Here is an 8,125-nt window from a genome sequence, read left to right as displayed (position 1 = left end):
TCCTGAGGAGCCATATTACATACTCAATGAATGGGTCTCACATTTCTGCATATCAATAAGTTAAACATTTTTTCATGTTATTTAATTTCTGGGAAATCCACTGGCTTTAGAGGAAAAAATAAATTAATAGAAAGCCTTTTAAATCTTACTTATTTCTTCAGTGTGTATTAGTGTTGGAGAAATCCTAAAGGAGAAGACCTGTTAATTGAACATTTATTAAAACCCATAAACTAATTGAGGATTATGATAATAACGGGCTATCTATTTATTTAGGATTTATATACACATGAATCCAGATAGTTAAGACAGAAGACAGTGATTCAAAGTACTGCTGATTAATCTTCTACGGTAAGCTAAGTAGCAAAGCTTAACAATATGGGCATTGGATTCACACAGATCTGAGCTGAAATCCTGCTTGCTTCTCCTCTTATTGGCAGCTTTAGCTAAATTATTTACCTTATCAATGCCTCAATTTCCTTAGTTTTAAAATGGTGATTGTAGTACATCCCTTTAAGGTGTCTGCTTAGCCCAAATGGCATCCTTTATCTGAGTACAGCCACACCTCGTATGCCACTCCACAGGCTGGGCTTTTTTCTTAGCTTTATTGAGACAAAAATGTATTAATTTAGAAATAAAAATTGCACATATTTAAGGTGCTCAATGTGATGTTTTTATATATATGTATATATATTGTAAAATGATTACCACAATCAAACTAATTAACAGATATATTGCCTACATAGTTACCATTTTGTGCGTGGGTGTGTGTGTTGAGAACAGTTGAGATCTAGTCTGCTGGCAAATTTCAGGCACACAATACATAAGTACAGTTACTATGCTGTACATTAGGTCTCTAAATCTTATTTATCTTATAATTGAAAATCTATACTCTTGGATAAACATGTCCCCATTTTCCCACCCCTCTCCCGGAACTCCCAGCACCTGGCAACCGCCATTCTACTCTCTGCTTTGAGGAGTTTGACTTCTTTGGATTCCACATATAAGTGAGATCGTGCAGTATTTGTCTTTCTGTGTCTGGCTTATTTCACGTCACATAACACCCTCCAGGTTCATGCATGTTCTTGCACATGGCAGGATTTTTTGTCTTTTTAAGGCTTAATAATATTCCACTGTGTGTGTGTGTGTGTGTGTGTAACATTTTACCAGTAGTATATTACATTTTCTTTATCCATTCATGTATCAATGGACACTTAGGTTGTCTCCATATCATAGCTACTGTGAATAATTTGCCAGCCATGTTCTGTGCTGTGTGACTACCACCTGGAGTGGACGCTTGTCCTAGACCAAGACCACGAGATTTCCTCTCCTGCGAAATTGTAACTGAGATGAAGTAGCAGTCACCAAGTGTCTGCTTGTGGCTGGAATCAGACAATGGTGGGGTAGCATTTGCAGGGAAAGGCAGAGAAAGTCAGGCAGTACAGAGAATAGAAACAAGAAGCCAGATATGGAAACAAAAGTCTATGTGGTTCTGGAAAGAGGGAGCCTGACGAAAGAGGTGGTGTATTGGTGGCTGATGGCTTTCCATTTCTCGGTTTAACTCACGTACAAGGCCAAATTGCTCTTGAGTGAGATAGTAAATTGTAGTAAATTTGCTTTTTTTGTGTGTCAGATATTTTAAAGTAGATTTCCTGTTAATGGAAAATAAAATACCCATGCCCCTACAAGGATAACAGTAACTATGTATGAAGGCAATTGTGAAAGTTAAATAATATATGTAAAACACTCGAATACATTCGGTAAATGGTAGCTATTGTTATTATGTCACTTCTCCTATGAGTAAGGTGGGAATATATTTGCAATAAAGATAAATATTAGAGAGAGATTCTTACAGTGTGTATTAACTGAAGTTAATAAAGGGAAAGAGCAAACTGGAAGGAAATATAATTGGTATCATTATTCCACCATACATTCCCGGAAACCCAGATAGGAAGTTTCTGTAAATCTGTCTTTCTCCATGACTGCTCATGGGCCATGGTGCTCTTATTTAGGTGTACGTGTGTGAATATGTGTTTTGTAGATAAAGATAATGCATTTTTGTCTCTTACTGAATTCAGATTACAATTATAACTGCAGTTGAATATCATCTAATGAAGATTACATTAAATTTCATCACATGCTTTTTCTATTTATGCAATCACTAAGTGAGCTGGGATTTACCAGTTATATTTACACATGCTAAAAGTTCCAACTAAAATTGAGTAGTTACCAGCAGCATTTAATACTTTAAAATCATGAGGTTTGGCCAGTGGCGATTTCAGAAAAAATTTTTGGCCTTATCCTTTATCACACAGGGTCCCAAAGGAGGGACTGTCCAAACTTGCATGTCACCAGATTGATGGTCTCCCTTGATTCCCTGCCATCTGTGTCTCAAACCAGCCAGTTTTTACCTGAGCTCATCTCTCTCTAGTAATACTTTGTTAAACATAAGTGATAACAGTGAACACTCTGTTTTCCAAATTATTTCCTTAGAGCTAGAGCTGCAGTCAGCACTTTGTCTTCTTTGCAAGTTGTTACAGTGGCAGTTTTATCAAATGTTGTGTTCAGCTTAGGGAGCCTTCCCAGCCCCCCTGTCTGCTTTGTACAGCCTTGAGGTGAGCAAAACTACGTGGAAAGAAAGAGGCAGGAGAAAAGTGAGTTAGTCTTAATGATTATATCTAGGAAAGAACTTGGGTTTGGTTACCAGCACAAAGAACTGACTGGAACTAGAGAATCAGAGGCTTCTTAAGTTTTTGAAGGAATCACATTGCCAGGTAAATCATGAACCCACAATAAAAAATGCCTTTGACTACTCCCTCTTTAAGACTCTTTTTAATCTCTCAAATTTACTCAAGTATGAAGTGACCACAAAAGCTGTGCATTCCCCCAAAGGGCATATTCCCCAACTTTCATTATATATGTATATAATTGTCTATATAATATACAATTATATATATATATAAAATTAGATTTATATAATTGTGAAAGGAAATTGTATATATAATAATAATTATACAATAGTTATATAATATAATAATTGGACATATATATAACTATATATATGCGTATATATATAAAATTGTGAAAGGAAATTGGATAAGAAAAAACCTCCCTGAAGTCCGAGTTAGGGGTCATGGAGTAATAAGTGGGAATTTTCCAATGAGGAGCATCTAGAACTAACAAAGAAATTCCTGCCTTTCCAGCAAGAGGATCCAACTTTGCCTGCCCAATAGGATTTCATTGTTGCTTTGGATCTGTGACTGATCTGTACATTTCACTCTTGTCTTTATTCTTTGGGAGATTTTATTATGGTTATACTGTCCCTGAGGGCAAAGGGTACAAATAACTCACCCTGTACTTCATAGATCCCCCAAATCCCAAGGAGCCACTTCTGGACCTTAAGGAGAAGATTGCTCATCATCCAGAGACTCTGGTCTTTAAGCCGTATTCAGTAACTGGATGAGATTTTGGGTTGTCTCCTTTTGGGGGAGAGAGTGTGTTCTATGTGTGGAGAAAAAGTACCAAAAAAGATGTCTGATTTCTAGAGACTTCCAGCTGCTTACCTAAACCTAACCTTTCCCTCCTAGACACATAGGTGACATTTCTTACCCTTCTGTGTAGTTAGGTATGACCAGATGTCTGATTTCTAGAGACTTCCAGCTGCTTACCTAAACCTGACCTTTCCCTCCTAGACACATAGGTGACATTTCTTACCCTTCTGTGTAGTTAGGTATGACCATACGACTATGCTGATGTCATGTGAGAAAAAGTACGGGACCCTTGTATTATTCTGTTTCTGTTGCTTATTAACAAAATACACAGAACTGGGTAATTTATGAGAAAACAATTTATTGCTTACAGTTTTGGGGACTGGAAGTCCAAAGTCCAGGGAACACATCTGGTGAAGGCTCTCTTTGGTGGTGACTTTGGTGACAGCAGGGTATCACATTGTGAAAATGGTAGAGCAGAGAGATACTAACCTGCTCAACCCTGTATTCAGACCTAGCCATAAAAAACACTCGAACTTGTATTCCTCCATATTTGATCTGTTGGATGGATGTAGATGGGCAAATTTAGAAATTACGTATTGCAGACAGCAGAGCCATAAGATGGAAACAGAGTCCTAGAATTGCTACTTGGAAGTAAGCTCCCTACCAATCAGAAACACCTACCATTGACTTAATAAATGTTAGAAATAAACATTGTTTGAATCATTATACATCTTGAGATTTGTTGACTATGCTTGCTAGCCTGACCCTAAATCACATATTTAATATTTTTAGTTCATTTTACGTTCTGATATCATTCTCTGATAATTTTCGATAAAATGATTATGCTGCATTCAGCCAAGCTCATCACTGGTGATGGGATAATGTAAGGGCTGGTTTGTTTTTGCATCTTGCCTTGCAACGGTGCCAATGTGGAGAGCTCACAAAATACTAGTAGATGTGTGGCTTGACCAGAAAATTTTATAAAATCATTAAGGTCAGAATTCATTGGTTCCAACATATGTTATGGAAAAGAAAGGAAAACATCCTTAAAATACATGTTGTAGGGAGGCTGCAGAGGATGTGTTTAAATCACAGCTCACCATTCTGCTGGAAGTGGAGTGAAGACAGGGAGCCAACAGACCTACTGGTGTTTAGAAATAACACTCAGGACGCCTGTGCAAAAATGAACTACCTTAACATTTCTTTAAGGCATACAGAAGGAATCAGGGACTTTAAAGACCAAAAGGTTCTGCTTTGCTTGATTCACTTCAGTAAATTTATTGAATGACATTGTGGAAGAGGCAATCTGACTCCTATATCTTCCTGAATTTCCTCATTTGCATCCAGAGGCCATACAGACTGTTTAAAAGCTAGCTAAAAATGACTTATAATAATAACAATTTTGTGAAGTGTTTTCACATTGCATTTCCTGACAACTCAAAATAGCACTAGCTGGTTGACTACAAATATGCCAAAGTACAGCAAAAACACTAGAAAAATTATTCTCAAGGAACAAATAAATGACTGACTGAAGGGTTATATACATAAAAAATGCTCTTGTTCTTCATCTAGATAAGAAGAGACGACATAGCATGTTGGTTAAGAAGGAAGTTTATCTCCTGAAATGTATTACTAATTACTTTGTGGTATAGAAGAGAACGATCTTGTTCTTTGAAAATACTTGCTGAATTAGGGTAAAAGATCATGATCTTATTCACTTGCCCTAAAATCAATTAGTGATTCCATGTGAAGGGATATATGGGGAATTTAGTATACTATTCTTGCAAATTTTCTGCAAGTTTAAAATATTTCAAAATAAGAAACTAGAAAAACATAGTTTCTACAGTCTTCCACTTATCAGCTATAAATCTAGTTTAAGTTACTTGCTGTTTGGAGCCTCTATAAAATGACGATAGGGCTGGCTGGTTAATTCAGTTGGTTAGGGTGTGGTGCTGATAACACCAAGGTTCAGGGTTTGATTCCTGTATCAGCTAGTCAGAAAATAAATAAATAAATAAATAAATAATAAAATAAAATGAGGATAAAAATACTGGTGACAATCTCAAAGAATTCAATTAAATAATAACTCAAGAAAAACTAGTAATAGTTTAATACAAATCTTAAAAGTTATTTTCTCCTATGTCTAATTATGTATTTTGGTTTTGGTCAGTTACAAGCAGCTAAGTCCTTACATGATATCCACTATGATAATAAAATATGCTGATAACATCTTTACTAAAAGAGGACTGGCTGGTTAGCTCAGTTGGTTAGAGCACAGCCTTATAACACCAAGACCATGGGTTCAGATCCCCATACCAGCCAGCTGCAAAAAAACCCCCCCAAAACAAAAAACTTTATTAAATGCCCATCAGCACTCAGTTATATTCAATTTATATAAATGCAAACATTGTAAAACAGTCTATTACAGAAGTGCTCTACTTAATTATAAAACAAATATATATATCCAAAGATATTTATTAAATGAAACTGTGGATTGGGAATTTATCAGGCATTAAAATTTATTTAGAAACTGTGGAATTTTTAGTAGCGTCTCAAAAAAACAGAAAAGACAGACAAAAATCGGAAGCAAAGAGATGTTTCCTTAAGTTTTCCAAGATGTAGTCAAAATGTTAACAATTGCTTTGGACATATAGCGACAGTGAAGCCATTTACTGTTATCATTGTGTCATGGAGGTGGGGGAAATATTTTATCAACAGAGAAATTAAGCAGTGGCACCTCCTCTTAAGTAGGCTGATACCTGCATTATGATTAAGACCAGTGCTATTTTTCACACAGTGGATCATTTTTGTGATCCTCATGAGAGCTATAACTACTCTAGCAACTTCAATATCTAACTTTACTTCTACCTAAAAGTATTTTGACAAGCTGACAATAGTTAAATTAGTTAGAAAAATTAAATGACAGGTTGCTTTTGCCTTTAAAAAGCTGAACACATTAATCTATTAAGATATTCTGTGGGGCACGTAGTTCCATCCACATTTCTTACCCTGAAGAAAAGAAGAAGGGAGATTAAATATATTTACAGCCCCAAAAGAATGCTGGTATTAGAATGGACCAGGGGAGTACCGGAGTTGATCACATAGCTTTCTAATTCTGTGCCTTTTCTAGAGAACTGCACATTCAAAAAACAAAATCCATTCACTGTGGAGACAAAAAGCATTCAAAATCTAGGCAATTGCCCTGGTGAACTTTACCCTCCCATGTGACTAGGTACCACTGTTCTCTTGAATCTCAGAGAGGTGGAAAAATTACATCTCTGGCTAAGTTTTTAAACCCTGAACTTTGAACTTCTAAGTTACATAATATACCTCTACTGAGTCCTGTTTATAAAATTCTAATTTCAGAGAATCTGGATGACTACATATGTTGCCATTCAAACTGGACAATTCTGAGAATGAAAAGTGATAAAGTAGGACTGTCTGGGCAAACCAGGACATACGATCCCTATTAAGAATAAACTCTCAATAAGCTACTTGGTGACTCACTGATGCAAAATGAAAGCATGCACTCTCTTCAAAGATGTTCATTACTAGGGCACCAACCATTCCCCTGTGACCAGAACTACTATGGTGCTGCTAATATACAGGGAATTGCAAGGTTCTTAGAATAGCAACTTGGGTGAAAACCTAAGGAAAGGGCTACCATTCTAGGAAGCTATCAGCATTGGGCTGTTTAGACAAACTTGTTAAAATATTACCATATTTACCCCCAAATCAGTAGGCCCAGAAAGTCTACTGTAAGGTAAAGTCTTAATAGCTATTTCTAAGACTTCACCCATGAGCAAACATTTCATTTCACATATTTGATTAAAAATTAACCAAGGCGTTGTCTTATGAGAAAGGCAAATAAGAATATAGGATCATACATATTACATTTTGACTTAATACAGAGGAGGGGGCCGGCCCGGTGGCACACTGCTACAGTGCGCCGCTTGGGAGCGCGGTGGCGCTCCCGCAGAGGGTTCAGATCCCACGTACAGACCGGTTCCCGCTCACTGGCTGAGCGAGGTGTGCGGGCGCAACACCGAGGGTTGAGGTCCCCTTGCCGGTCCCGGTCCGGTGCGGGCGTGACACTGAGGGTTGTGATCCGTTGCCGGGTGCGAAAACGGACAAAAAGGAAAAAAAAAATACAGAGGAGGGATCATTGCCCAAAGGAATTTTTAAAAGGTATTATTCATATAAGAATTGTTTTTGGAGTAAATGTATTTCATGTCTAGCAACTAATTCTATGAGAAAAAAATTAATGTCACTTATAGCATATTTTCACAGTGATCAGCAGGTTGGCCACACTAAGAAGCTTCAGGGTTTGAGAGAAAAACCTTGGAATCTGGAGTGTGAAATACTTGAGCTCAAACATTAGTCCAATCACTTGGGAGATGGGAAAACTACTTGTAGTAAATATGGTTAGGCACCTATCCAACATCAAATTAAATTGTAGGACCATGCATCTATTTAATGCAGAATGGATTAAAAATAGTGGTCATGGGAGTGGTTCTGAGGACTTTAAAAGAAGAGAGAGAAGAATCTGTTTTAGTCCATTGTGTGTTGCTGTAACAGAAATACCTGAGACTGGGTAATTTATAAGGAAAAGAGGTTTATTTGGCATACGATTCTGG

This window comes from Galeopterus variegatus, unplaced genomic scaffold, assembly GCF_000696425.1.
Source record: "Galeopterus variegatus unplaced genomic scaffold, G_variegatus-3.0.2 Scaffold7091, whole genome shotgun sequence".
Taxonomy (NCBI): domain Eukaryota; kingdom Metazoa; phylum Chordata; class Mammalia; order Dermoptera; family Cynocephalidae; genus Galeopterus; species Galeopterus variegatus.
This window is presented reverse-complemented; position numbering follows the sequence as displayed.